This window comes from Panthera onca, chromosome D1 (assembly GCF_046562875.1).
Source record: "Panthera onca isolate mPanOnc1 chromosome D1, mPanOnc1 haplotype 2, whole genome shotgun sequence".
Lineage (NCBI taxonomy): Eukaryota > Metazoa > Chordata > Mammalia > Carnivora > Felidae > Panthera > Panthera onca.
In genome coordinates this window covers 80,076,110-80,100,182 of record NC_138348.1, presented here as the reverse complement: position 1 = coordinate 80,100,182, position 24,073 = coordinate 80,076,110, and positions in this window count along the sequence as shown.

Below are 24,073 nucleotides of genomic sequence, written 5' to 3'. Positions count from 1 at the left end.
TTCTTCTCATGTTATACTTTGTTGTTTCCTGCTGTGCACACTTACTTGAATCTGCTTTTGGGATTTGTTTGCTTTCCTTGCAATAGCCTTGGCTTTCTCTCTTTTGTTTTGCCATCTGTTCTGTTTTCATTCTTTGAATTTTCCTTCTTATTATCATTATTATTATTATTATTACTATTATTATTATTTGTTTTCCCCCTAATTTATGCTAGATTAACCACTGCTTATTTCATAATCTACCTCTTTGTCCTATGCTTGTCATGAGGCTCTTTCCTTGATTTCAAAGTATGCCTTTTTAAAGGAATTGGTTACATTATGTTTATTTATTCTCAGTGTTCTGTGTGTGTTTTATTGTCTCATTGTCATTTTTATGCTAGAAATCTTTAGCTATTTTATCATGAAAGTTCCCTAGATATCATATAGGGGTTAGACTTACTGTTCTGTGATGAGCCTTTCTAAGAAGAGTCAGTATATAAGTGCAATAAAAGAAAATTGAGTGTCCAAGTTTCCCACTCACTTGGTAACTGAGACCCAGTATAGTTTCCTTCATCTATCAGTGCCTCTTTAGCCTCACATGAAGGGAGTAGATAAACAAGTATGTTCTAGATACTAAGGCCCTAACAAGGGCCCCTTACTAGGAAACACTTACAGCAGTTGAAGAAGACTTTTTGTGAACTGAATACTAATGGTATTCAGCAGACTTGTAGTTTTATGTGACTGTCATTCAATATCACTTTCAGTTGCTTCTAGTGGAACTGATTGCAGTTGATATATCAGATCACTAAAGTTAAAGAGATAAACTACCTATTAGAAGTAAAAATGCAGTGTAAATATACAAACAAGTTGCATTGTGTTGTTTAATTTGAATAATTGCTCCAAAACAGAAATTATTACCAGCCACCATTTAATGAAAAAGAAGTCAGCTGAGAAGCCCTCAAGGATTTTTGTAATCCTCTGCCTTTCCATCTGGTTTACCTTCCCCCATTTTTTGTAATAGCAGCTGTCTACAGATATTATTCTGATTTTGATTGCCAAAGTAATGTTTGAGTGAGTAAAGCATACACAATATTAGAGATAATCAATCTCAACAAAAACAAATTCATTCTGTTCATGACAGCATAAATGGGAATTTTTGACATAACTATTATTGCTTCTCTTATATAAAGGTAAGATCACTGGAAATAGATATGTAATTGAATGTGTTATTTAAGGACTCATATTCTAAATTATTCACATGGAAGCAGTAATATAGGAGAATAATTCTAATTATTAGGAATATTGGAATTAATTATTTTAATGTTAAAAATATATCAAGGAGAAGAAACTGTGAAGACATGTGAGAGAAAAAATTAGTTCTCATTTGATTTCAAAGTTTTAACATGTGTGCAGTACATAATCTGTTAGTGAGAATGACTAATTTTTGAAAATAAGATATAAGGGTCATGTCCTGTATAAACCTGTTACCAATTTTTAAAAACTGTTTATCTATTTATTTTAGAGCCAGAGTACAAACAGGTGACGTGCAAAGAACGAGAGAGTCCCAAGCAGGCTCTGGGCTGATGGCACAGAGCCCCAATAGGGAGTAAACTCACAAACTGTGAGATCAAGACCTGAGCCCAAATCAAGAGTTGGATACTTTGCTAACAGAGCCACCCAGGCCCCCAACCTTTTACCAATTTTAAAATCACAATTTCTCCTCCAACTCTGACTTCCTTGAGAATTCTTGACATTGTAAATGACTATTTAGTAAAAATAAATTACTATTATTGAAATGTATCTTTTTATTTGTCATAAAAATAGTGGGGAACAAATGTGTTCAGACCAGGCAGTTTACCTCACCAAGTACTGAAGCCTTGTGTCAAAAAACAGCACTGAGACTATCATCCAAAACCTTGGTTAAAGTTCCAGATTATTCATTTACTATAAAACATTTCATTTCAATTTCTTTTTTTTTTTTGTAAAATAAAGGTAAGATATCGATTTGATATTATAGTAATTTAAAAATAAAAAACAACATGCAGATTAATAGTTGTTCAGAAAAAAAAGAAAAGAAAATGGACTAAGATATAAACTACAATAGAGGTTGTGCAGATAATTTATGTTAGTGTTCCTCATATTAGGAAACAGGAATATTAAGAAAAAAAAACTTGTTAGATTTTGAGGTGCAGACTTACAGTGGGGGATGAAGAAATGAAAAGTAATGCCCTTAAGATAAATAAAATATCATCTTTGAGAAGAAGCAATGTCCTAGCTATCGGTTAGTGATTAAGAGCTTGTGAATTGTTAGTTGTCAATAGTTCCCTGAAGATACTTCTTTAAATGTAACACACACTCTCTAATGTTTATTAAATACTTGCCCACTATAGAATGAATGCAAGTAACAGAAGGAATTTCAGAACAATGGCATCTAATTTCCATGCCCTCAAATTTTTACATTTTAACTGAGAAGTAAAAAAACATCTTGATGAAATAGAAAACAATAACAGAAGGCAGTGTATGATTATAGGCCATTATATTTTACAAATTCTGTAATATTGGCTTCTTTTTTCCTTTTAGTTCAGAATTCTAAAATGAAAGATTTTTTACAAAATAAGATATTTATTTTATTTTTATTTTTAAGAAAGAAGGACCTTTAGGTTTTAGATTTTGTTACTAATTTCTATTTTACTCCTCTTACTGTGATGAGATTATTGTTTGTAATATTTCTAATTTTGTAAATTACTGATGCTTTCTTTGATCAAATATTTGATTACTCATTGGAATGTTCTATGTTTGAGAAGAAGGCATATTTTCTATTATCAATATGTAAAGTTTTATATCTTTCAGTAATATTTATGTTAAATTATGTTGGTCAGGTTACCATATCCTGCAAAAGACTTGAACTTTACAGGGTAAAATTCTCTTCTATAAGACTTTTCATCTGGAGACCTTTTACATTTGGCACAGGGTAGGACTATGGGCTCAAGCAGAAAGTCACAATGTTACTTTCTTAAGGAGTTATAGCAGAATGTGGACATTCAGAATAGATAAAATGGAAACAATGTAGCTATTTTAATATTTACAGCTTAATTTATTGGATGACATTCTTAATTTTGCATATGTGAGATAATATCAAAGTTTTTACTAAAAACCACAATAATTAGAATACTGAAAGAATGAAAATTTTACTTGCTTCTCACTTTAGGGTGAGAGAGTTTAAATTTTTAGTCCAGCAATGTTACTGCAAGCTAGAAACAATTAATATTTTTCAGAAAAAAAAAACAACAGAAACAAGAGTCTTAACAACATAACATCTACAATGTCCAGTATATGATAAAAAAAAGTTTAGAGTTGCAAAGAAATAAGAAATGTATCCCATTAGTAGTCAATAGAAATATATTCCAAAATGATTCAGATTTATGAATTTATGGAAAAGAACTGTAAAGAAATTTAAATATCTGTTCACTAAATGAATAAGAAAAGATAAATATAATAAATAAAAATGTGGCTACTATTAGCAGCAGAAAAATGAAAACTGGAAAAATGAACAAATGGAAATTCTAAACCTAAAAATGAAATACATAAATTGCAGATTTCAACAACAGGATTTAATGGCAGATTAAAAATACAAAAATTGGAAAATTTGAAAAATACATGAACGTTAAACATACAATAAAAACAGAGAAAAAAAGAACTGAAATAATAGAGTCCTAGTGACCTAAAATCATATAGTCTAAAAAATGTATTATTGGAACAAAAAACAGCTGAGAAGAAAAGGAATGGGAAAATGCTAAAGATAGATAAAAATTCTCACACTAAATATAAAAACTGAATGGAAATACAAATATTTCAGCTAATCAGGATAAAAAAACATACCTAGGAAATCATAGTCAAAGAGCTAAAAAATTCTAAACCACCATAGAAATACATCCCCTATCAACAACAATAAGAACAACAAGAAACCAAGTATCAAAAGATAAATAAAAACAAATGATGTGTGTGTGACACACACACACACATACATGAACACAAAAATGTGACAATTATGTCCATGATATATTAATAATCATATTAAATATAAATAGGAGAGAATGTGAGATTGAATTAAAATAATACTTAATTGTATGATGATCAAAAGAACAAACTTTAGGGGTGCTTGGGTTGCTGAGCTGGTTGAACATCCAACTTCAGCTCAGGTCATGATCTCATGATTTGTGGGTTTGAGCCCCACGTGGGGCTCTGTGCTGAGAGCTGAGAGCTCAGAGCTTAGAGCCTGAAGCCTGCTTCATATTCTGTGACTCTCTCTCTCTCTTTCTATCTCTGCCCCTCCCCCACTTGCTCTCTCTCTCTCTCTCTCAAAAATAAATAAACATTAATTTTTTTTAAAAAAAGAAAAACTTTAAATTTAAAGGTGCAGATAACTTGGAAGAAAATGGGTAAAAAATTATAAGCCTTGAAATAATAAGCATGAGAAAACTGAACTAGCTAAATTAATATCAGACAATGTGGACTTCAATGTAGAGTATTACCAGAATTAAAGTGACATGTTATGAAAATAAAATAAACAATATACTAAGAAGGTATAAGAATCCTAAGTCTGTGAATGCACCTAACCAGTCAGGTGTCATACTCATGAAACAAAATTTGCTACAACTAAAGATAGAGAAAGAAACAAATTCACAGTAGTAAAGTCTCACTCAGTAATTGACAAAGATTTAGACAAAATCAATAGCAGAGACAAATGGAATAACACTATCACACAATTTCATCTAGTAGATATTATATAACAGTATCCCCCAAAACTACAGAATATATATTCTATCAGTATACATGGAACATTTCACCATTCACCAGGCTAGAGCATATAGTGGTCTATAGAACAAGAATCACAAAGTAACATAATATCAGTCATAGAATATGTTTTCCAAAAACATGGTAAGAAAATGGAAACAGTCTACAATAGGACATTTGGAAAAATCTGTGAAAAATGTTTAAATAATTAAAATAGAGTGTGAGTTGATTGATTTAATTTTTAAAAATTTTTTAAAGTTTATTTTTGAGAGAGAGAGACAGAGTGTGAGCAGGGGAGGGGAAGAGAGAGAGGGAGACAGAATCAAAGCAGGCTCCAGGCTTGGAGCTCTCAGCTCTCAACACAGAGCCCCACATGGGGCTTAAATCCACAACCCATGAGATAACGACCTGAGCTGAAGTCGGACACTTAACCGACTGAGCCACCCAGGCTCCCCATAGTTAATTGTTTCAAAAAGAGAGATCCAAGTGTGTAGGATGCTGTAAGAGCAAGCCTCAGTGGGAAATTTATTGTCTCTTAATGCTCCTGGTTAGAAAGTAGATTGGTTTCACTGGAGTGCTTAGTCCATTGACATTTAGAGTGAGTACTGAAAGATATGAATTTATTGCCATTATGTTTCCTGTAGAGTTGGAGTTTCTGGTGGTGTTCTCTGGTCCTTTTAGTCTTTGCTGCTTTTGGTATTTATTTATTTATTTATTTATTTAATTTATTCAATTTTTTTCTCCCCTTAGAGAGTCCCCCTTAAAATTTCTTGCAGGGCTGGTTTAGTGGTCACAAACTCCTTTAATTTTTGTTTGTCTGGGAAACTTTTTATCTCTCCTATTTTCTTTTTTTTTTTTTAACATTTATTTATTTTTGAGACAGAGAGAGACAGAGCATGAACAGGGGAGGGGCAGAGAGAGAGAGGGAGACACAGAATCAGAAGCAGGCTCCAGGCTCTGAGCCATCAGCCCAGAGCCCGACGTGGGGCTCGAACCCACAGACTGTGAGATCGTGACCCGAGCTGAAGTCGGATGCTTAACCGACTGAGCCACCCAGGCGCCCCTATCTCTCCTATTTTCAGTGACAGCCTTGTTGGATAAAGAATTCTTGGCTGCATATTTTTCTCATTCAGCACATTGAATATATCCTGCCACTCCTTTTTGGCCTGCCAAGTTTCTGTGGATAGGTCTGCTGCAAACCTGATCTGTCTTCCATTGTAGGTTAAGGACTTTTTTTTCCCTTGCTGCTTTCATGATTCTCTCCTTTCCTGAGTATTTTGTGAATTTGAATAAGATATGCCTTGCTGATGGCCAGTTTTTGTTGAATCTGATGAGAGAGGAGCCAAGATGGTAGAACAGCATGAAGATTTTTGTGTCTCGCATCCATGAAATGCAGCCAGACCAACACTAAACCATCCGGCACACTTAGAAAACTGATTGGAAGATTAACACAACAATCTGCACAACCTGAAACACAAAATTCAACAGGTATGCGGTGTGGACAGGTGAACTTGGGGAGAGAAGCCGTGGAGGTCAGAGAGGTGCTTTTTCATGCAGAGAGAGGATGGACACATGGTGGGGGGGATGGAGAATGTGGGAAAAGCATCCCTCCCCAAAAGCACCTGGAGAGAAAGTAGAAAATTGGAAATAGCTGCAGGGACTTAACTAAAAAGGGAGAAAGGAGAAAGGAGAGGGTTTAAATTCCATTAAGACTGTAAACAGGGGAAGCACAGAGTCTGCAACTCTGCAGCTTGATACCTGGCAGTGCTCTGGTGGGAAGGGCAAAAACCCAGGAACAGAGTGGGGTCTAGCAGTTTCCTGGGCCACACGGGGAAAAGTGGTTCCACTGCTGGAAGGACATTTGCTAGAGGCTCTGATGCCACCTGGGCCCAGCAGACCCCAGAGAATGGCCACATTAGCTGGTGCTGGAACAAAGTCATTGGGGGTAAAGGGTGCCAGATGTGTGTTGTGATATTCCATAATCCCTGAGGCCCTGCTGCTACACTATCTTGTGAACTTTTTCTGGGGCGGGCTGGCACCTGGCTGCAGTTTCTGGGCATCAGCAGCAGCATGGTCCCACTTGCGCTCCTGGGTGTTGCCGGCACCTGGCCATTGCTCAGTGAGACCCTCCACAGAGGGTCAAAGCCACAGTCCCTCAGAAGTGGGGGGCCAGGGAAGTAAGATGCATCTGAGACAGAACTCGGGAGGGAGGTGATGCCTGGGGCATGGTCACGGACAGTGTGGAAGCAGGGAGTAGACGCAAGCTGAAGAGGAAGGATGGGTGCGTGATTGCTGATCCGGGAAAACAGAGTTCTGATACTAGAGACTGGGTAGCTGGGAGACATCATTTTCACCTCTCCCCTGCATGTACATAAGCACCGATAAGCACCATAGCAATACACCCCAGTTGGGTAGAGGCTCCATCTAGTGGAGAACAGAGCCATTACACTAAGCCCCGCCCAACTGGGCCAACCTCGCTCTTCAAGAACACAAGTCTCACTGCCTGCTTAGTTTATAGACTATAAAGTGCTTCATAGTTTGACTTCTAGGCAAAAATGAAGTAATTTCAGTCATATTTCTGTCTGTTACCTGGTCCAACTATTCAGTTTTCTTTCTTTCTTTTCTTTCTTTTTCATTCCTTTTCTTTTTTTTTGAATACAGAAAGAAAATATTCATTTTTATTTTCAGTTTTTATTAAAAATATTCTTTATTTTTTTCTACTATATTTTTTACTTTTGTGTAAATTTTTTTCAAATTCTATTTTACCTCCAACATTTCATTTTTGTCTACTTCAGTGTATTCATTTTTTTCAAATTTTCAAATGATTTCCTTTTTTTCCCCCTATTTTCTCTAATCTATCAAGCCACTTTCAACAGCCAGACCAAAACACACCTAGGATCTAGCATCATTTATTTGATATTGTGCATCTGTGTTTTCGTTTTTAATTTTTTAATTTTAATATTTTCTACCTCCTCATTAATTCCTTTTCTCCTTTCAAAATGACGAATTGAAGGAATTCACCCCAAAAGGAAGAGCAAGAAGAAAAAATAGCCAGGGACTTAACCAACACAGATACAAGCAAAATGTCTGAACCAGAATTTAGAATCACGATAATAAGAATCCTAGCTGGAGTCAGAAATAGATTAGAATCCCTTTCTGCGGAGATAAGACAAGTAAAAGCTAGTCAGGATGAAATAAAAAATGGTATAACTGAGCTGCAATCTTGGATGGATGCCACGGCAGGAAGGATGATTGAAGCAGAACAGAGAATCAGCGATATAGAGGACAAACTTATGGAGAATAATGAGGCAGAAAAAAAAGAGGGAGATTAAGGCAAAAGAGCACAATTTAAGAATTGGTGAAATCAGTGACTCATTAAAGAGGAACAACATCAGAATCATAGGGGTCCCAGAAGAGGAAGAGAGAAATAGGGGTAGAAGGGTTATGTGAGCAAATCATAGCATAAAACTTTCCTAACCTGGAGAAAGACACAGACATCAAAAACCAGGAAGCACAGAGAAAGTAGAACTGTTTAAATGTAATTAAATATCGAGAATTGCCAGGGAAGATGGCAGAGAAGGAGGAGGACGCTGGACTCACTGCGCATCCTGCTGATCACTTAGATTCCACCTACACCTGGCTAAATAACCCAGAAAACTGCCAGAGGATTAGCAGAACAGAGTCTCCGGAGCCAAGCGCAGACAAGAGGCTCATGGAAGAGGGTAGGAAGGGCAGCGAGGCTATGCGCGCTCCACGGACTGGCGGGAGGGAGCTGGGGTGGAGGGGCGGCCCGCCGGCCAAGCAGAGCCCCCGAGTCTGGCTTGCAAAAGCAGAGGGGCCGGACGGAGTGTGTTCCGACAGCAAGCAGGACTTAGCATCTGGGAGGTCATAAGTTAACAGCTCTGCTCAGAAAGCGGGAAGGCTGGAGGACAAAGGGAGGGAGAGTTGCTGAGCCCCGGGACAACAGAGCTCAGTTTGGCGGGGAACAAAGGCGCTCGCCAGCGCCAACTCCCTCACCCATCCCCCAGCCAAAATCTCAAAGAGAACCAGTTCCTGCCAGGGAACTTGCTCGCTCCACGCAAACAACCAACACTGTGCTTCTGCAGAGCCAAACCTCTGGCAGCGGATCTGACTCCCTCCGCTGCCATAGGGCCCCTCCTGAAGTGGATCACCTAAGGAGAAGCGAGCTAAGCCTGCCCCTCCTGCCCCCGTGCACCTTGCCTACCCACCCCAGCTAATACGCCAGATGCCCAGCACCACAAGCCTGGCAGTGTGCAAGTAGCCCAGACGGGCTACGCCACCCCACAGTGAATCCTGCCCCTAGGAGAGGGGAAGCGAAGGCACACACCAGTCTGACTGTGGCCCCAGTGGTGGGCTAGGGGCAGACATCAGGTCTGACTGCGGCCTTGCCCACCAACTCCAGTTATACACCACAGCACAGGGGAAGTGCCCTGCAGGTCCTCACCACTCCAGGGACTATCCAACATGACCAAATGGAAGAATTCTCCTCAGAAGGATCTCCAGGAAATAACAACAGCTAATGAACTGATCAAAAAGGATTTAAAAAATATAACAGAAAGTGAATTTAGAATAATATTCATAAAATTAATCGCTGGGCTTGAAAACAGTATAGAGGACAGCAGAGAATCTCTTGCAACAGAGATCAAGGCACTAAGGATCAGTCAGGAGGAGCTGAAAAACGCTTTAAACGACATGCAAAATAAAATGGAAATGACCACGGCTTGGATTGAAGAGGCAGAGGAGAAAATAGGTGAACTAGAAGATAAAATTATGGAAAAAGAGGGAGCTGAGAAAAAGAGAGATAAAAAAACCCAGGAGTATGAGGGGAAAATTAGAGAACTAAGTGATACACTAAAAAGAAATAATATACGCATAATTGGTATCCCAGAGGAGGAAGAGAGAGGGAAATGTGCTGAAGGTGTACTTGAAGAAATAATAGCTGAGAACTTCCCTGAACTGGGTAAGGAAAAAGGCATTGATCCAAGAGGCACAGAGAACTCCCTTCAGACGTAACTTGAATCGATCTTCTGCACGACATATCATAGTGAAACTGGCAAAATACAAGGATAAAGAGAAAATTCTGAAAGCAGCAAGGGATAAACATGCCCTAACATATAAAGGGAGACCTATAAGACTCGTGACTGATCTCTCTTTTGAAACTTGGCAGGCCAGAAAGGATTGGCAGGAGATCTTCAATGTGATGAACAGAAAAAAATATGCAGCCGAGAATCCTTTATCCAGGAAGTCTGTCATTTAGAATAGAAGGAGAGATAAAGGTCTTCCCAAACAAACAAAAACTGAAGGAATTCGTCACCACTAAACCAGCCCTACAAGAGATCCTAAGGGGAATCCTGTGAGACAAAGTACCAGAGACATCACTACAAGCATAAATCATACAGACATCACAATGACTCTAAACCCGTATCTTTCTATAATAACACTGAATGTAAATGGACTAAATGTGCCAACCAAAAGACATAGGGTATCAGAATGGATAAAAAAACAAGACCCATCTATTTGCTGTCTACAAGAGACTCATTTCAGACCTGAGGACACTTTTAGATTGAGAGTGAGGGGATGGAGAACTATTTATCATGCTACTGGAAGCCAAAAGAAAGCTGGAGTAGCCATACTTCTATCAGACAAACTAGACTTTAAATTAAAGGCTGTAACAAGAGATGAAGAAGGGCATTATATAATAATTACAGGGTCTATCCATCAGGAAGAGCTAACAGTTATAAATGTCTATGAGCTGAATACGGGAGCCCCCAAATATATACACAATTACTCATAAACACAAGCAACCTTATTGATAAGAATGTGGTAATTCCAGGGGACTTTAACACTCCAATTACAGAAATGGATAGATCATCTAGACACACGGTCAATAAAGGACAAGGGCCCTGAATGATACATTGGATCAGATGGACTTGACAGATACATTTAGAACTCTGCATCCCAAAGCAACAGAATATACTTTCTTCTCAAGTGCACATGGAACATTCTCCAAGGTAGATCATATACTTGGTCACAAAACAGCCCTTCATAAGTATACGAGAATTGAAATTATACCATGCATTCTTTCAGACCACAATGCTATGAAGCTTGAAATCAACCACAGGAAAAAGTCTGGAAAACCTCCAAAAGCATGGACGTTAAAGAACACCCTACTAAAGAATGAGTAGGTCAACCAGGCAATTAGAGAAGAAATCAAAAAATATATGGAAACAAACGAAAATGAAAATACAACAATCCAAACGCTTTGGGATGCACCGAAGGCAGTCCTGAGAGGAAAATGCATTGCAATCCAGGCCTATCTCAAGAAACAAGAAAAATCCCAAATACAAAATCTAACAGCACACCTAAAGGAAATAGAAGCAGAACAGCAAAGGCAGCCTAAACCCAGCAGAAAAAGAGAAACAATAAAGATCAGAGCAGAAATAAACAATATAGAATCTAAAAAAACTGTAGAGCAGATCAACGAAACCAAGAGTTGGTTTTTTGAAAAAATAAACAAAATTGACAAACCTTTAGCCAGGCTTCTCAAAAAGAAAAGGGAGATGACCCAAATAGATAAAATCATGAATGAAAATGGAATTATTACAACCAATCCCTCAGAGATACAAGCAATTATCAGGGAATACTATGAAAAATTATATGCCAACAAATTGGACAACCTGGAAGAAATGGACAAATTCCTAAACACCCACACTCTTCCAAAACTCAATCAGGAGGAAATAGAAAGCTTGGACAGACCCATAACCAGTGAAGAAATTGAATCGGTTATGAAAAATCTCCCAACAAATAAGAGTGCAAGACCAGATGGCTTCCCAGGGGAGTTCTACCAGACGTTTAAAGCAGAGATAATACCTATCCTTCTCAAGCTATTCCAAGAAATAGAAAGGGAAGGAAAACTTCCAGCCTCATTCTGTGAAGCCAGTATTACTTTGATTCCTAAACCAGACAGAGACCCAGTAAAAAAAGAGACTACAGGCCAATATCCCTGATGAATTTGGATGCAAACATTCTCAAGAAGATACTAACAAATGGAATTCAACAGCATATAAAAAGAATTATTCACCATGATCAAGTGGGATTCATTCCTGGGATGCAGGGCTGGTTCAACATTCGCAAATCAATCAACGTGATACATCACATTAATAAAAGAAAAGATAAGAACCATATGATCCTGTCAATCGATGCAGAAAAGGCCTTTGACAAAATCCAGCACCCTTTCTTAATAAAAACCCTTGAGGAAGTCGGGATAGAAGGAACATACTTAAAGATCATAAAAGCCATTTATAAAAAGCCCACAGCTAACATCATCCTCAATGGGGAAAAACTGAGAGCTTTTTCCCTGAGATCAGGAACATGACAGGGATGTCCACTCTCACCGCTGTTGTTTAACATAGTGTTGGAAGTGCTAGCATTAGCAATCAGACAACAAAAGGAAATCAAAGGCATCAAAATTGGCAAAGAGGAAGTCAAGCTTTCGCTTTTTGCAGATGACATGATATTATACATGGAAAATCCGATAGACTCCACCAAAAGTCTGCTAGAACTGATACATGAACTCAGCAAAGTTGCAGGATACAAATACAATGTACAGAAATCAGTTGCTTTCTTATACATTAACAATGAAGCAACAGAAAGACAAATAAAGAAACTGATCCCATTCACAATTGCACCAAGAAGCATAAAATACCTAGGAATAAATCTAACCAAAGATGCAAAAGATCTGTATGCTGAAAACTATAGAAAGCTTATGAAGGTAATTGAAGAAGATATAAAGAAATGGAAAGACATTCCCTGCTCATGGATTGGAAGAATAAATATTGTCAAAATGTCAATACTACCCAAAGCTATCTACACATTCAATGCAATCCCAATCAAAATTGCACCAGCATTCTTCTCGAAGCTTGAACAAGCATTCCTAAAATTTGTATGGAACCACAAAAGGCCCCGAATAGCCAAAGTAATTTTGAATAAGAAGACCAAAGCAGGAGGCATCACAATCCCAGACTTTAGCCTCTACTACAAAGCTGTAGTCATCAAGACAGCATGGTATTGGCACAAAAACAGACACATAGACCAATGGAATAGAATAGAAACCCCAGAACTAGACCCACAAAAGTATGGCCAACTCATCTTTGACAAAGTAGGAAAGAACATCCAATGGAAAAAAGACAGTCTCTTTAACAAATGGTGCTGGGAGAACTGGACAGCAACATGCAGAAGGTTGAAAGTAGACTATTTTCTCAAACCATTCACAAAAATAAACTCAAAATGGATAAAGGACCTGAATGTGAGACAGGAAACCATCAAAACCCTAGAGGAGAAAGCAGGAAAAGACCTCACTGACCTCAGCCGCAGCAATCTCTTACTCGACACATCCCCAAAGGCAAGGGAATTAAAAGCAAAAACGAATTACTGGGACCTTATTAAGATAAAAAGCTTCTGCACAGCAAAGGAAACAACCAACAAAACTAAAAGGCAACCAACGGAACGGGAAAAGATATTTGCAAATGACATATCCCCAGACAAAGGGCTAGTATCCAAAATCTATAAAGAGCTCATCAAACTCCACACCCAAAAAACAAATAACCCAGTGAAGAAATGGGCAGAAAACATCAATAGACACTTCTCTAAAGAAGACATCCAGATGGTCAACAGGCACATGAAAAGATGCTCAACGTCGCTCCTCATCAGGGAAATACAAATCAAAACCACACTCAGATATCACCTCACGCCAGTCAGAGTGGCCAAAATGAACAAATCAGGAGACTATAGATGCTGGAGGGGATGTGGAGAAATGGGAACCCTCTTGCACTGTTGGTGGGAATGCAAACTGGTGCAGCCGCTCTGGGAAACAGTGTGGAGGTTCCTCAGAAAATTAAAAATAGACCTACCCTATGACCCAGCAATAGCACTGCTAGGAATTTACCCAAGGGATACAGGAATACTGATGCATAGGGGCACTTGTACCCCAATGTTTATAGCAGCACTCTCAACAATAGCCAAATTATGGAAAGAGCCTATATGTGCATCAACTGATGAATGGATAAAGAAATTGTGGTTTATATACACAATGGAGTACTACATGGCAATGAGAAAGAACGAAATATGGCCCTTTGTAGCAACGTGGATGGAACTGGAGAGTGTGATGCTAAGTGAAATAAGCCATACAGAGAAATAGAGTTACCATATGTTTTCACTCTTATGTGGATCCTGAGAAACTTAACAGAATACCATGGGGGAGGGGAAGGGAAAAAAAAAATAAGAGGTTAGAGTGGGAGAGAGCCAAAGCATAAGAGACTCTTAAAAGCTGAGAACAAACTGAGGGTTGATGGGGGGTGGGAGGGAGGGGTGGGTGGGTAATGGGTATATGAGGAGGGCACCTTTTGGGATGAGCACTGGGTGTTGTATGGAAACCAGTTTGACAATAAATTTCATATATTGAAAAAAATGTAATTAAATTTCTTTTTTAATAATTTTATATTTTGTTTTATATATTTTATATTTGTATAAAATAGCAAAGGACTTAGAACAGCCAAAATGTGGATTGGATTTGAGGGGTTTTCCTTGACTGACTTTAAGACTTTCAACATAGCTTCAGAAACAAGTCACTGTAGTATTGGCAAGATGATAGACAGTGGATCATGGGAATTAAATTGAGAGTCCAGAAAAAGACCTGCATTCATATAGTTAATTACTATTTGACCAAGGCATCCAAGCATATATTTATTTATACATATTTTATTTATACTTCTATTTATATAAAATATATATAAATAATATAAAATATATAAAGTTATATGTTTATGTTTATAAAATAAAAGTATATAAAGTATATAAGATAATATATAATTTATAAATGTATAAATTTATATATTTATGTATATAAAATAAAAGTATAAATAAAATATGTATAAATAAATATATGTTATATATGTATATAACATATTGTACTGAATACCTGGATAACCACATATGAGGAAAAAAATTCTGAACCCTTTCCTCATATCATACACCAAAATTCACTTAAAAAATAATCATAGAGCTAATAATATAAACTTAAACTACAAAGTTGAAGGAAAAATTTATGTAGGTAAGCAAAATTTCTTAGAGCACAATAAACTGATAGCTATTAAAATTGTAAATATATTTCATCAAAATTGAAAACTTTTGCTTACAAGAAGACAATGTTACAAGAATGAAGAGTCAAGCCAACAACAGGGAATAAAATATGCACAATACCTACATCTGCAAAAGATTCATATGTAATGTTTACAAATAACTCATTTTTTTTTTTTTCAACGTTTTTTATTTATTTTTGGGACAGAGAGAGACAGAGCATGAACGGGGGAGGGGCAGAGAGAGAGGGAGACACAGAATCTGAAACAGGCTCCAGGCTCCGAGCCATCAGCCCAGAGCCTGACGCGGGGCTGAACTCACAGACCGCGAGATCGTGACCTGGCTGAAGTCGGACGCTTAACCGACTGCGCCACCCAGGCGCCCCACAAATAACTCATTTTTAATGAAAAAGACAAATTCACCAATAGAAAAAAAAAGCAAAAGATCTGAAAAAACATTTCATAAAGCAGAAGTGTGCCATTAGGGAAATAAAAATGTGCCCAACCTCAGGTAATTCTAAACCAAAGCCTCAGTAAATTATGTTTTCATATCCATCAAAATGGCGACATCTAAAAGACTTAAAAAACCAAATGTTGGCAAAGATATGGGACAGCCAGTATTTTAATTTTTTTGATGTTTATTTATTTTTGAGATGTTTACTTATTATAAGTGGGGGAGGGACAGAGAGAGGGAGACACAGAATCTGAAGCAGGCTCCAGTCTCTGAGCTGTCAGCACAGAGTCCAATGTGGGACTTGAACTCACAGACTGTGAGACCATGACCTGAGCCAAAATCAGACGCTTAACCGATTGACTCACCCAGGTGCTCCTGGGACAGCCAGTATTTTAATACATTGGTAAGTGAAGTGTAAAATGATACAACCACTTTTTAAATAGTTTGGAAATTTCTTATAAAATATACATATATACCTACCGATGACTCAGAAATTTCAGTCCTAAGTATATATCCAAGAAAAGTAAAAATATTTTAAAAGGACTTGAATATTTATTGCCATTTCATCCATGATAATCAATAACAAGAACAGTCAACACATATTCCAATGGGAGAAAGGACATATAATTGTGGTGTGATCATACAACAAAACACTACTCAGCAAGGAAAAACAGATTAAAAATTTTAGACTGTCCAACACTATGAATGAATTTTACAGACATTATGCTGAGTGAAACAGCCAAGGACAAAAGAATTCAGTAAATATTGTATGAAGTGCTTTTATATGAAGTTCTATGACAGCTAAAACTGTAATATGTGCCAAAAATAACAAATGGGGTTGCTTTTGGAGGATGCCTGAAAAAAGGCATGTGGAAACATTTTGTGTTGATGAAATGGCTCTAGAACTTGATTTCTATGTACATGTATGTATATGTTAAAATATACTAAATTTTAATTAATGATTTGTACTGTCCGTGGTTTATAAATTTTACCTCAAAATAAAAATTATAAAAAATATATTGACTTTGAGTTAGTACATTTGCTCTTCACAATAGTTATGGGTTAGTAATTCTGAAATGACTCTATGTATTCCATTCTTGAGCACATGAGTAAATACACCTGGGATAATGGGAGCCAATTGCTTATTGTTGGAAAAAAGATTACAAATATGGAAGTGGAAAGACTAGAATGTATCTTGTGGTGTGGACTGGAATTGGAAGTACCAGTGTGATGCTTATCTTAATATAGAGAGATAAATAGGTATGGGGATAAATAAACATCTATCTGTCATCAATTATTATCTAATTTCCTAGCTCTATGTGTTTGAGAGAATGAGAAGCAATGATTCAGAGTGAATAGCACACCTATCACCCAGATCTTGGTTTTCAAATACTATTATCCAGTCAGAATAACTAAGTTTCCTTAGAGAAAAGGCTGATGATATCAGAGTTAAAGAGAAATACATTCTAAACCTAGAATGTCATGTGGCACTAGAAAGTAAGGAATCACTCAAAGAATAATGGGGCTATCAAGAAATACTGGCCAAATATGGGAAAATTTGAGCATCATAATAAACAAACACATTAGTCATTGGCACTTATTAAAAAATTAGATCTCTCACTTTTGGATTTTTAAGAGATTCATAATCATTCTTTCAACTTTTCTGTAAATTTAAAATTATATTAAAATTAAAATTCCAAAAAGAAAACTCTATGTTCGTTTTTGTATATATCCAACAGGCAATCAATGCATACAAATGAAAATATACATTCAACTTGACAAAACAAAAACAAAACCAAAAAACATATACCACTTAGGATTAAATAATAGAAAAGGTAAACTTACTTGATGAACATTTTAAATCTTTTTAAAAAGCATAGAATACCATCTCCAAAAAATGATAAATCAGGACCTGATAATGGAGAGGACAGAACATCATAAAATAGCAATATTTTATCACTTACACAATTTAATCCAATTATAAGAAACTAAGAAAATACAAAACTTTTTATTTGTCAAATAAGCAGATATAATTCACTCCAACTTTATATGAAATAGAGTCACTATTTGGGAATAACTCCAAATTATGGAGTTTATTAGTAAATAAAGTATGGATTTGGTTAGAAGATACAAAATATACTGAATTATAATCAAGGTACAATGATTTGAAAATTTCACAGTTTAGTGTAAAACAATATATCAAAATAGATGCCAGTAAACATCTGTTCTATCCTCCCAACCCCATGGTAACAACTGATATGGCAAATGTTAGAGTTAGGAACTGACAGCCAAGAAAGAATACTTGAGACACCTTTGGTGCAAAAAGGTGGTTTATTAAAGTATGGAGACAGGACCTGTGGGTAGAAAGAACTGCACTGGGGTTGTGACAGGTGACTGATTAAATACCTTCAAGTTGGAGGGGGTTAGGGATAGCACAGGTCTCTAAGGAATTTTGGAAGCAAGGTTTCCAGGACCTTGAGGGGGCTAGCTATTGTTAGGAAAAGGTCATTTATTACTGTCTAGCAAACCTCAGTCATGAGACCCTTCAGATGTATTATCAGTGGGCCATAAGCTTGGATGATAATTGCTAACATATATTTGGGGGGTTAAAGATGAAGGAAGTTTCCAAAGGAATTTTTTATGTTAAAGTAGACTTACAGGGTCCTGTTGGAGGTGGGGGTGAGCTAAGTTCACCTTTTGCCCTTAGCAAAATGCCATCATCTAGGCAGTTGAGTTCCTAGAGGAATCTAACTCTGCCTGTCTCAAAGACTTGTCAATGGCTTGTAAGTTGCAAGGAAATTTATTTTTTCTTTTGCCTTTGTTTCCCACATCAGTAACCATTTAAGATGTGTACATGTTTGACTTTTTTGGACTCCACATATAAGAGCAAACGTATATTATTTGTCTCTGTTTCTGACTTACCTCACTTTACATAATGTCCTCAAATGTTGTATACCTCAAATTTACACAATGTTATATGTAAAATATGTTTCAAAACAATCTATGCAGAGCAGAAACTACTGAAACAAATGTGAAAAAATGGATGTCAGTATATATTTGAATTTGATATGTGAAAATAATATTTCAATATATTGAGAAATTATGTTTTATTTCATTAACAGTGAAACCAAATTTGGTCTCTGTTCTCACACTGAATACGAAAGTAATTTCCATGTGGATTAAATTTTATACAACATTTATTTGAAAGTAATGTTTAGAAAAAGCAAGGTAATTTTGGTTTGGGGAAATCTTCCAAAACAATAAAAGCAGTCAAAACCTATAAAGTTAACTATATATTTCATTAATATTTTTCAAAAGTGATAACAAATCTTTCTGTTAAGTGAAAAAAAAAGGGCAGATTAGAAAAATACATATAAGAGGGGCGCCTGGGTACCTCAGTCGGTTGAGCATCCGACTGGCTCAGGTCATGATTTCATGGTTCGTGGGTTCGAGCCCTGTGTCTGGCTCTGTGCTGACAGCTCAGAGCCTGGAGCCTGCTTTGGATTCTGTGTCTCCCTCTCTCTATGCTCCTCCCCTGCTCACACGCTGTCTCTCTCTCAAAAATAAAGATTAAAAATTTTTTTAAAAGAAAAATACATATAGCAGACAAAACATTAATGCACTACTTGATGAAGAGCTAATGAATATAAACACAAAGACACAAAATGCAAAAAAAGATTGGGTAATAATAAGAATAGGCATTTTAAAAAGTATAAACTACAAATGATCAACAAGAATGTAATCATTTAAGCCAACATAAAGATTGGTAAAACCACTTATAATCTGTAAAAAGGAACACAGAGATGCACCACCATAAGTGTGTGTGTGTGTGTGTGTGAGTGATGTGAGATCTAGGAAGATAGTTGCCATGTTGTCAATGTGTCCTTTATGTAAAATTGGATTTCAAAAGATTTGTTATTTTATTATTTATACATTTTCCAAAAAACAAACAAAATTAAATAAGAGAAAGAAAGCATCTTTAAATATTTGTATCAATACATATCCTATAATAAAATTGTCTACAAGCATTTCCAGCAAATATTTTTGCTGTTTTCAAATAAGTTTCACTGTTTAATGGCAGCATAGTTATGTACTGTGTGCAAATTGATACTTTATTACTGAAATATTGCTTCAATTTATTTATTTATTTATTCATACTAGGCATTCCAAAAGGTTGTAAATATTTTTTTCAGAAATATTTTCATGTACCTAATGATAAGAATATCAAGATACAAGTGAACATTTGGATTAATCAAAGGAAATGAAGTAAAACTTTAGAAATTTTACATTTGTATTTGTTATGTTTAACTCTTCTTCCCTGTCTTGTGCATGGAAGTTATAACATTTGCAAAATGCATTTCTTATACCACATTTTTCCAACATGAACAGAGTTTGCCAATTAGTTTTTGTACTGGTACTTCTATTCGACACTGCTAATGTATTTTTTTCTTCTTCTTAACACATTTTTTTTCCTCTTAAGATTTTTTTCTAAGACATTTCACTGTTCTTACACACGGTTCTTTTCATGCTCTTTTCAAGTTCATCAAGTTTAAAACCCCTGATTAATTAAATAAGCCTACACTTTGACTAAACACAAATACATATAGTTCTTATAAATACCTTCACTTATTGTATTAATTTAAATGCATTAGGTACATTAATGATATCTGTTATTTAAAATTATAAAACTTAATTTAAAAATATGTCAATACTCAGAAATACAAACAATTCTGTATATAATAACCAATTTCATGTTACTGTAGTGGAAGCCCATATAAATATCAGGTACAGTTTCCATTTGATCACTGGATATATGTGCATTACCTGTATGGGGTGATTACTTGAAAACCACAGCCAGCTTGACCTTGGGGAAGCACAGGTGACGTTTTATATACACATGTGTCTTCAGAAATTCCCCTTCATATTTTATCAAAAATGCATAAATAAAATATTATTGTTGTTAGCATAGATTCTGAAGCTGGAATTCATGTTTTCTTCATATATAAAACAGAGTTAATGTTCCTGTGATTTAAAACACATAGACTAAGCAATTCATTTTATTACTTTTTAATTAGAAAGAAGAAAATGAAAATGAAAACAAAAACTGACAAAAAGGAATGCATTAGTAACTAACTTTGAATGACTTCATAAATTACTTAATTTCTGAGCCTTATTATCTCAATCTGTTCTGTCGGGATTATAGGGATTCCTTTCATCACATTAATGTAATCATAATATAAGATAATGTGTGTGAAAATCTTTAGAAAGTACTATGTAGGGGCGCCTGGGTGGCGCAGTCGGTTAAGCGTCCGACTTCAGCCAGGTCACGATCTCACGGTCCGTGAGTTCGAGCCCCGCGTCAGGCTCTGGGCTGATGGCTCAGAGCCTGGAGCCTGTTTCCGATTCTGTGTCTCCCTCTCTCTCTGTCCCTCCCCCGTTCATGCTCTGTCTCTCTCTGTCCCAAAAATAAATAAACGTTGAAAAAAAAAATTAAAAAAAAAAAAAGAAAGTACTATGTAAATATTAATAGCTACTACTACTACTGGTGTTAATTTTTCCTTAGAAATCTATAATAAATTGGTTATTTTTGTATTCTAAAGAAGTTAAATAAATATTTGAAACAAGTAACAGGAAATATTTGAAAAGGAAATATAGTCTTTTTTACCTTAATAGTGAATTTTATAGAAGAGTATGGAGACTTAAGAAAATGTGAGTTTTTGAAAACAAGAAGTAAACTAGTTACTTGAAAACTTTTATTACCATTAGCCATATCACTCATTTTCAATTGGTCAATATTAAAAAGCCAGCTTTTTACATTTAATATAACTAGGGCTGGAAAGCCTTATTTAGTTTAGAGAACATGAAAATATTAACACAGTATTCCTTCTCTGCAAGCAGAATTTAATGCCAATATATTTTCCAGAGAAGAGGTGCAGTGCATACATATGAACATATTTAGAGTACGTTATTCTGTGGTACTGGTGCTGTTGAAAGTTTTAAAACCTAAGAACCAAGAACTATATTCACAAATTTTAAAGTTTTCAAGAGATGTTGCTTTAGTAGTAAACTTCAGGCCTGCAAAGCTCAAGTAGGATTAAAATTAATTCGGTCTCCTTTACCTTCTGACTTGGTAACATATTCTTCAAGGCAATTTATATGCAAATGTTTATTTGAAAAAGTACAAGATTATTGGGATAAACACCCAACTCTGCTGCATGTCAGTACCGCTTTAAAAACTAAAGTACAACTCATTCAATCTGCATAATAAGCCTTTTTTGTGTGTTTGATGGTTGCTTATTTGGATCTCTAAGATGGTATCAACCAGGTTTCTGAATTCCCATTAGAGTTCACTTGTTCAGAATAAACCAGGCCTCAGTGGTTATTACATTAAAGAGACCTACCTATGTTGCCTCTCTGAAAGCTGAGTAGAGGGATATAAAAATGTTGAATACTTTGCACAAAGTGATCAATAAATACTTGTTAAATTGAGTTGCCAGAAAAAAAAAAAGGCAAAGATAACTGCAGTGTAGTGCTGGCTAGGATCTAGCTGCTGGTTTCCTTCAGTCTCTTTAGCTGAGTCCAAGGAAGGGTATCAACCCTAAAGATTAATTATATCCCTCCCAACTCATTATCTAATGCAGAGAAAGCAATTGATTGGCAAAACTTAACATATATTTGTCATATTTTTGTTTTCTACAATCTTTCTGATTTTGCTTGGTGGTTAATCTTAGTGAAAATTAAAATATCCAAATACAGAAGATGAAGAGGCCACTTATTCCTTTACTCACCATATCCAATTGGGCAATAGGCCCATGATGTAATGCTAATCAATTAAAAACACTCTAAATGTTAAGAGGAGAATTTGAGATTAGTTATCCATGACCTCATTATTTTACAATCTTCTAACTCTACCCCATCATTCTTCACCTCTACAAGACTCCTTTATTCTTTGTCTCATGAATTATGACAATCTCAAATTGTGGTTGATTGCATATTTACTTGTTTATTATAATCTCACATTGAAATAAAAAATCCACAACTACAGGGACATTGTTTCCTTCAGTCCTATATTCCCAGTACCCAGAATAGTCTCTTCTATATAGTATTTCCTGAAAAGGTACTTGTTAAATTTGTAAATAAATTAGAAGTAATGGTGTTTGGTAGATGTAGCAGCAGCCTGATTGGTCTTGGTGCTATAAAACTGTGTTGGGGCCTCTTGTTTCTTGACTTCCCAATTGCATTGGTTTCTGTTAGTATGATAACTTCCCCAATTATTTTTGATGAATTCCTTTTTATTTAAGTTTGCCAAAGTCACCTTCTATTTCTTGCCTGAAAAGAGAAGCCTGAAAATCTTTTATGATCTCTTTCTGAAACTATGACATTCAATAAAAGTACTTACTTTCAAGAATTGTAATGCTACACATCTATACATATACATTTGTAGATTTTGATATCACAAAATATAGAAAGAGCAGGGGAGATTTTTGCCATGTACAGAGAGTGCTTTTTTAGATGTTTGACCTTTAATTTAAACTCCATGGTATTTATAAACCCACTTTGCAGGCCTGTGGGAGTACCAGGAGAGAGGCATTTGTAGTTCAGAGCACTTGGTGGCATTGATTTTACCTTACCTGAACAGATCTAAGTAACTTGCTCATGGGTGGGAAACAACTGAGAATTTTTTAATGGTTTATGATTATCCCAGGTTTTTAAAAAAGACTGCTGGTATCTTATATTTGTAAGCTATTTTGCATAACGTTTTTGCATATTTGATCAGCAAAACAATCTCCTGAGGTAGGAGTTACAAGTAAAAGTATGGTCCTCATATTATCATTGATGAAAAAGAGCCTCAGTATAAAAAGTGATTTTCAAAAAACAAACATTTACAGTTGCCATACAGCAATGGAATCCTGCTATTCTCACTCAGTTTCAGTCTTTCTATTTCTTTATAGGGCCAGAATAACTGAAATGCATGTGTGGATTCTCATTTCAATCTCTCCATACTTTCAGTCCTTGTGTGCCCATGGTGCCTTTAATATCTCTGGCTTTCTGTAGATCCAGTTGGATTTCAATGTGACTAGTCTGACTTATCTCTATGAGAAACATTCTTTGAAAATTTACTTTGCAACTCATATGCAACATTATTTCAAACTATTTAAAAATATACTTTATACATTAATAAGCTTTTACTTTGGGATTAATCACCAGTTTTCTTGGTATTGGGGTTATGGTGTGTGGAAAATGAAAAATATCACTAGGGCAAAAACTATTTAAAATCACACATATAATTACAGATCATTTTTATAATTTTGTTGAAAGGCGATGTGATCCATTGCTAAAAACTGTTATTGATTTCAATAACGTTGTTTGAAGGAGTTAATATTACCTATAATGGAGGAAACATATGCTTTAGAAAAGGACAGACTGGGATTCAATGTTTCAACCTCTCACTAACTTTCTAAACTCAACAAAATTGTGTAATTTCTCTGAGCTGTACTCTATTTTTGAAAACTGGGAGTAATTATACCTACCTCAAAGAGTTATTGTGAAGGTTACAGAAAATCACATATAAAGCCTGCCTTACAAGCTTTTACTTAGTAAATACAAGTGTTCCCACTAGCACCCTTAAACTTGCTTCTTGTTTCTTAACTATCTGTTATTGGGGAAAAAAAAAACTTTTACATCCTCTCACAAG